The sequence below is a fragment of the Neomonachus schauinslandi genome, chromosome 8, assembly GCF_002201575.2.
Source record: "Neomonachus schauinslandi chromosome 8, ASM220157v2, whole genome shotgun sequence".
NCBI lineage: Eukaryota > Metazoa > Chordata > Mammalia > Carnivora > Phocidae > Neomonachus > Neomonachus schauinslandi.
This window is the reverse complement of record NC_058410.1, coordinates 26,875,018-26,882,501: the sequence shown is the minus strand read 5'-3', so window position 1 is coordinate 26,882,501 and position 7,484 is coordinate 26,875,018. Positions and strand designations below refer to the sequence as shown.

The following is a 7,484-nucleotide window of genomic DNA, read 5'->3' as shown; positions in this document are numbered from 1 at the left end:
GTATTTGAGGGAGAGAGAAAGAGTAGAGGGAAGGGCAGGGGAAGCAAGGATCTCAAGCAGTCTCCCCAGTGAGCTTGGAGCCCCTCTTGGAGCTCGATCCCAGGACCCTGAGATCATAACCTGAGCCAAAACCAAGAGTCAGACACTTAATCAACTGAGCCACCCAGGTGCCCCCAAATTAAATTAAATTTTTATTAAGACTTTATGGCTTTAGTTTTTCTCAGGATGGTAGAGGCCGTGTACCGTCGCCATTACTCTGAGGAGAGAACAGTTGGTAGAGGGGTGCAAAAATGCAGAGCAATAAAACCTTTAATTTGGAGAAGCAAAACCATACTCCACGGAAGCATCATCAACATCACCACCAGCAGCACCACCACCACCAATACCTGCAAATGGGCAACAAGCCAGCAGCCAAAATGAAGGCTTGACTATTGACCTGAAGAATTTTAGGAAACCAGGAGAGAAGATCTTCACCCAACGTAGCCAGCTCTTTGTGGGCAATCTTCCTCCTGACATCACTGAGGAGGAAAAGAGGAAACTATTTGAGAAATACGGGAAGACAGGTGAAGTCTTCATTCATAAGGATAAGGGCTTTGGCTTTATCCACTTGGAAACACGATCCTTAGTTGAGATGGCCAAAGAAGAACTGGACAACATGCTGCTCCATGGAAAGCAGCTGCTTGTGTGCTTGGCCTGCCATAGTGCATCCCTGACAGTCCAAAACCTTCCTCAGTATGTTTCCAATGAACTGCTGGAGGAAGTCTTTTCGGTGTTCGGCCAGGTGGAAAGGGCTGCAGTCCTCGTGGATGATCGAGGAAGGCCCTCAGGAAAAGGCGCTGTTGACTTCTCAGGGAAGCCAGCTGCTCGGAAAGCTCTGGACAGGTGCAGTGAAGCCTCCTTCCTGCTAACCACATTTCCTCGGCCTGTGACTGTGGAGCCCATGGACCAGTTGGATGATGAAGAGGGACTTCCAGAGAAGCTGGTGATAAAGAACCAGCAGCTTCACAAGGAGCGAGAGCAGCCACCCAGATTTGCACAGCCTGGCTCCTTTGAGTGTGAGTATGTCATGCGCTGGAAGGCACTCAGCGGCAGGACCAAGTGGACCGCAACATCAAGGAAGCTCATGAGAAGCTGGAGATGGAGATGGAGGCTGCTCGCCATGAGCACCAGGTCATGCTAATGAGACAGGATTTGATGAGGCATCAAGAAGAACTTCGGAGGTTGGAAGAGTTGCACAACCAAGAAGTGCAAAAACGAAAGCAACTGGAGCTCAGGCAGGAGGAGGAACGCAGGCGCCGTGAGGAAGAGATGCGGTGGCAACAGGAAGAAATGATGCGGTGACAGCAGGAAGGATTCAAGGGGACATGTCCTGATGCGAGAGAACAGGAGATACGGATGGGCCAGTGGCTATGGGAGGTGCTATGGGCATCAACAACAGAGGCACCATGCCCCCTGTTCCGTACCAGCTGGTACCCCAGCTCCTCCAGGACCTGCCACCATGATGCCAGATGGAACCTTGGGATTGACCCCACCAATAACTGAACGCTTTGGCCAAGCTGCTACAATGGAAGGAATTGGGGCAATTGGTGGAACCCCTCCTGCGTTCAACTGTGCAGCTCCAAACAAACGTCGCCGATACTAATAAAAATTTCAATGTCTAGTTTCCCAAAAACCCTTAAAAGAAGGAGCCTTTTTGGACAAGCCAGAATTCTGCCCTGGAAAAGTGTTAGGGATTCCTCCCAATAGTTAGGTCTTCTTTGCCTGTACTATTCTGAGGGAGTTTGCTGGAGACTGAGGGCAAGGGAGGGGCGATATTTAACAAATCAGTTCTGTGTGGTATATCGTTTAACTAATTGATTTTGTGTGGTGCATTCCTGAAGTCTCATGTGATTGTTGAGGGCCTGTGGTGGAGAGGGGGGGACCATGCAAAATGGATCCAGTTAGAGCCCCCATTAATCTTGATCATTCCATTCATTGTCCATCCTGTTCTATTTGGTTTCTCATTATACCCTCCAAACCCCAGAGACACTGCCGTGTACGCCAAAAAAACAAGCATCCCCCAGTGACCTTAGCCCTGTTGGTCCATTCACTCGCAGGTGGGAATTCAGGCAAATGTCCACAGAGGTCACAGACAACATACATATGGTTCTGTTATATCCCATACATTACCCCTTCATGTCCTAAGGAAGACATTTTCTCTTAGAGATTTTCATTTTAGTGTAACTTTAAAAAAAAAAATCTTGTGTTAAGTTGCCTCCATCTTTTTTCTTGGGTTAGGACAACCCAGGAACGGCCCTTTTGTGTCTATGATGTCACTGTTCATAGCTTTTCTTGATAGGCCTAGTACAATCTTGGGAACAGGGTTGCTGTATGCTGAAGGTCAGACAGTAGCTCTTAGTCTTGCCTATCTTAGGTAGTTATGCTGTGCATTTTTTTTTATTGGTGTACCATGTTTGATTTGTCCCTGATATCTTTGGAGTTTTTCTGAGAAATGGAGCAGTAATACAGCATCAACTTATTAAAATACATTTTAAGCCTTTAAAAAAAAAAAAAAGACTTTATGGTTTTAGAGCAATTTCAGGTCCACCCTAAAACAGCTGAAAAGGCACACATTCACAGCCTCCCCACTGTCAGCATCTCCCACCAGAATGCTACATTTGCCCCAATTGCTGAACCTACACTGACACGTCATAATCACTCCAAGTCCATAGTTTACCTTCAGGTTCACTCTTTGGTATATAGTCTATGGGTTCTGACAACTGTATACTCACATGTATCCATCATTAGAGTATCATGCAGAGTATTTTCACTGCCTTAGAAAGGCCCTGTGCTCTGCCTCATTGTCCTCCCCCTAAAACCCCTGGTAACCACTGATCATTTTACTGTCTCCGTAGTTTTGCATGTTCTAGAATGTCATATAGTTGGAATCATATAGTATGTGGCCTGTTCAGATAGTCTCCTTCCACTTAGTCACATGCATTTAACTTTCCTCCATGTCTTTTCCTGGCTCCATAGCTCATGTCTTTTTAGTCCTGAAGAGCAGTCCATCCCCTGGATGCACTACAGTTTATTTATCCATTCACTTATTGAAAGACATCTTGGTTGCTTCTGAGTTTGGGCAATTATGACCAAAGCTGCTATAAACATCCATGTGCAGGTTTTTGTTTGGACATAAGTTTTCAGCTCCTGGGGATAAATACCAAGGAGTGTGATTGTGGAATTGTGTGGTATATCCTTCTTTTTAAAGAAGAAAAAATGTTGCCCTCTCCCGTCCCAGGGCTGGGCATTTATCATCAAATTTAGATCCATCTTCAAACTAACATATACATAGTTACAGTAGGGAGCAGTGGGAAATATCTTTCTCATTTTAAATATTTCTTCAGCTTAGCCTTGTAGTAGTAATTATAGCTGACATAATGACTCTTACTAATATCCTTATTTACATTCTTCCTTTCCTACAATAGCTGATTTCAAATGCCAAATCTCAGTTCATAACTCCCAGTTGAGCCTTAAGTACCTCTTCCAGCCTCGTATTTTAATGTTCACAGTGATTACCAAGGCAGTAAATGATGCTGAAGTGTATTCTAGCCATCAAGAAAAGAATCCATTGTAGGCCGACAGATGGTAACTAGAGTTATTGTGGGGATTATTTCGTAATGTGTAAAAATATCAAGTCACTATGATGTACACCTGAAACCAGGAGGATGTTCTATGTCAATTATGCTTCAATAAATAAAATAAAGATCCAATATTATTTTTACAAAGAAAAAAGATCCCATTACACATAATATACTACCAATGATAATTGCTGTGTCCTGATTCTTAAGAAATTGGTATGTCGTATCTGTTTGAAATGATAAATTCTTATTAAGCAGAATATTTGATAAGCAAGAATACTGTTTTTCCCATCCTATTGGAAAACCAAGTTTAAGGCCTACAATGCTCAATAAAGCGGAAGCTGATAACATTGTGTCGTACGTATTGGTAAGTCCCACTTCCTCTGGAGAAAAGAAGCTCAGGAACTTTCTTGATTGAAAAACACAGTGCATCTCTAGTGGCCTAGGATCCAGAAATTTCAAGTCAGCTGATGAATTAGAGGCCAGTGTTTATTCCAGAAAATAAAATCGTTTTGTTGAAAAATGAGTATGAGCATTACGTATCGTGTCATTAAAGGAAGTTTCCTCTGAAAGCAAGAACGGCCTTCAACCAGATGTAAATATTCAATCGTTTACAAAGGACAGTACACTTTTTCTTAGAGGCAAATTATATCACCGTCCTGGTTCTTCTTAGTCCGTCTGTGAACAATGACCAAGGTCAATAACTGCACTCAAACAAAAGGGTGCCAAGTCCTTGTGAATGGAAGGGCCTCCAAGAAGGTAGTAAGAAAATGGTAGCTTAGGGCACCTAGGTGGCTCAGTCAGTTAAGCATCTGCCTTCGGCTCAGGTCATGATCCCGGGGTCCTGGGATCGAGCCCCGCATCGGGGCCCGTGCTCCGCGGGCAGCCTGCTTCTCCCTCTCCCACTCCCCCTGCTTGTGTTCCCTCCCTTGCTGCAACTCTCTCTGTCAAATAAATAAATAAAATCTTTAGAAAAATTAAAAAAAAAAGAAAAAGAAAATGGCAGCTTAATGAGATATATTTACCTCATGGGACACCAAAACATGGCCATTTGTTCTTTTATTTATTCACACATTTTTTCACAAATAAGTTTTGTTATATTTTATTATTGAGATATAATTGACATATAACATTATGCTTCAGAATGTATCATAAGAATTTCAGAGTTTCACAAGTCGTGCAAATATATAAATTATTAAACTCATGTACATTTAGAAGAATCTATGACATTCCTTAATGTTCTCTTCCACTCAACTGTACTCTGCTTGGAAAATATGTACTTTAGAACAAACTCTAGCGACAAATACAGATCACAGTTTCTTGTTGCAAAAAAAAAAAAAAAAAAGAAAAGAAACAAAAAGGAAAAAGGAAAAGTGTGATTTGATGAACAAAAGTAAAGAAGTAATTTCTCCCATTGCAGTTACCAGTTTGGGCCGCGCCCCGGTGCCAGATGGCCTCCAGGTGGCGCCAGAGTACAGCAGATTTCTACCAACGTGTCAAACCAAGTTGAAGAAAAATGGGTTTTCCTGCCATGAAATGGACAGTTACCTACATGGAAACTTAAAGTATGGTTTGTTTATCTCTGCATTATTTTCATGATTTTTAAAAATTGTGTTTTATACTATCAATAATCTGGCTCTTTTGCCAAATTTTAAGAGGAAGGGATTGTGAATGGTGTTTTCCTGACAAAAACTTCCTGTAAATATCAGCTATTCACATGCACCTGCTTACAATCCAAGCAGAAATTCAGGCTTTTTGAGGGCAAGCTCCATTCCTCTTTGTATATTTTCCCAGATTCTAGCTAAATAGAGCAAGTGCCCAAGAAATCCTTGATTAATTTTTAAATGATGCCGAGAAAAGAAGCAGCACAGTTTAAAACTGAAAGCCAGGGGGGCACCTGGGTGGCTCAGTAGGTTAAGCAGCTGACTCTTGATTTTGGCTCAGGTCTTGATCTCGGGGTCATGATCTCAGGGTCTTGGGATCAAGCCCCTCCTCAGGCTCCAGGCTCAGTGGGGAGTCTGCTTCTCTCTCTCCCTTTCCCTCTCCCCTTCCCCTGCTCATGCTTTCTCTCTCTAAAATAAAGAAACAAATCTTAAAAACTAAAACAAAACAAAACTGAAAAGCCAAGGGCTTTTGTGATGATTGAGATTATAGAAAGTGGAATACAGAGGAGAGGTTACTTAGTGAACTTAAAATAGGTATGTGGAATTGTGTCACGAAAAATGCCCTTGATGTGGTCATGGTCATTGTATTTTATTTTAAAATGCTCTTTGATAACAATGATATCTTTTCGGCACTTCTAGGAGTCCACTTTCCACCCAGCAGAACAAATCCAGAGAGTGTGTCCATCTCACACAGTGCTCAGTAAAGAGCAAATCCTCAATACTTAGTAGATGAATGAATGAATGATAAGCAGCTAGAGAAAGTCTTACAATGCTAGTTGGAATCAGTCAGTTGTAATTCCTGGAACAAGTTGCCAGGCATCTTCCTTTATGGAGTGTTGTATATCCTGATCTATTTATTTATATTTCCAGAATCTTCTCTTATATTACCTAATGTGGCTTTCTCTATAGATCACATTTACCCCCAGATTACACGTGCTCTACTTTCATACTTCTCCTAGGTCATAGGTCATATCTTCTCCAAGAGTCGTAGCTTCTCCAAGGGTCATATAATTAATGAGACTTTGGAAGAATTCAGGGCTACTTTTTAATATTTTTTCCTGTATATTGAAGTGTGCTATAAAAATTCCAGAATTTCACAAATTCTGCAAACATAGAAATGACGCCATACATGAACCATGACTTAAACATATTATGTCCGACCAGGTGCATTTAAAAGAACCCATGACATATTCCTTTATGTTAAGCATGTTCTCTTAACTCATTAAGTCCCTAAAGGATGATTTGTTACTGCCCAGGTAGGGCAGGGGAGGGTGTGGGGTTAGTCATTTTAAAAACTATGAATCAGTCTCTGGGCTCACATTAACTGAGCCTTTCCTTCTATAGCAACTTCAGATTTATGCTGTGTCCAGCAAATATGGATCGAGCTGCCTTCAAATATTAAATTTTTATCCTCTGGAATGGGACCTTAAGAAGCACTGATGACCACCTGTGCCTCCTGGTCACCCAGATTCAAAAATGAATGAGTAGATTAGTCCTGAAATGTGGGGTGGGTGGGCAGACAATAACGGAATGCTTTCTACATGACATCCTGTCGGTGGGGCCACGGGGAGAACTTTGACTGCTCCCAGAGAGAAACACATCATAAGTGAGAAAAATGAAGAGTATTAAGCCATCTTGCCTTTAAATATAGCAACAATACTCTCATTTTGGCAAGTGTCAGCAAAGTACTGAGTAATGGAGTCAAATTCAGATAGAACCACATAAAAGGATCTGTAGAATATATTCTCTAGGCAACCTTTCTCCCTGTTCCATTTGAACCGCAGTCTTCTTCCTTCTGTGGCCTCTTGGGTGGTTTTTTGAGACCAACGCCCCACCCCCTCTGCCCCCCCACCAGCTCTCTAGGCCTCTCCCTTTCCTCTAGTGTCAGTCAACAAATAGACACAGACAGTGGGTCTCAAACTTGAAGGCTTCTCAGACATTTTGAGGGTACTTGTTCAAGAAGCAGAGGACTGGCCCTGGTACAGGATGCCCCTGCTCATCCCCACTGGGGAAAGTCTCCTCCTTCTATCTGATGGAATGGTGAAACTGTTCCTACTTGGGCTTACGATGTAGGTTTGCATATTGAGCAACAAGCTCTGAAGGCTGAACATTCATTTGCAGTAAGTACACTGTTCTAGTCAAGTCAAACCTACAGCAAAGTTAGCTATGATTTCACAGTGTATCATCAATAATGTACCTCAGG

The 7,484-nt window shown here is 42.3% G+C and overlaps 1 pseudogene; it reads left to right on the top strand.

The window, feature by feature from the left end:
• Positions 1 to 290: 290 nt before the first annotated feature.
• Positions 291 to 1,642, top strand: LOC110583495 (annotated as a pseudogene).
• Positions 1,643 to 7,484: the final 5,842 nt, after the last annotated feature.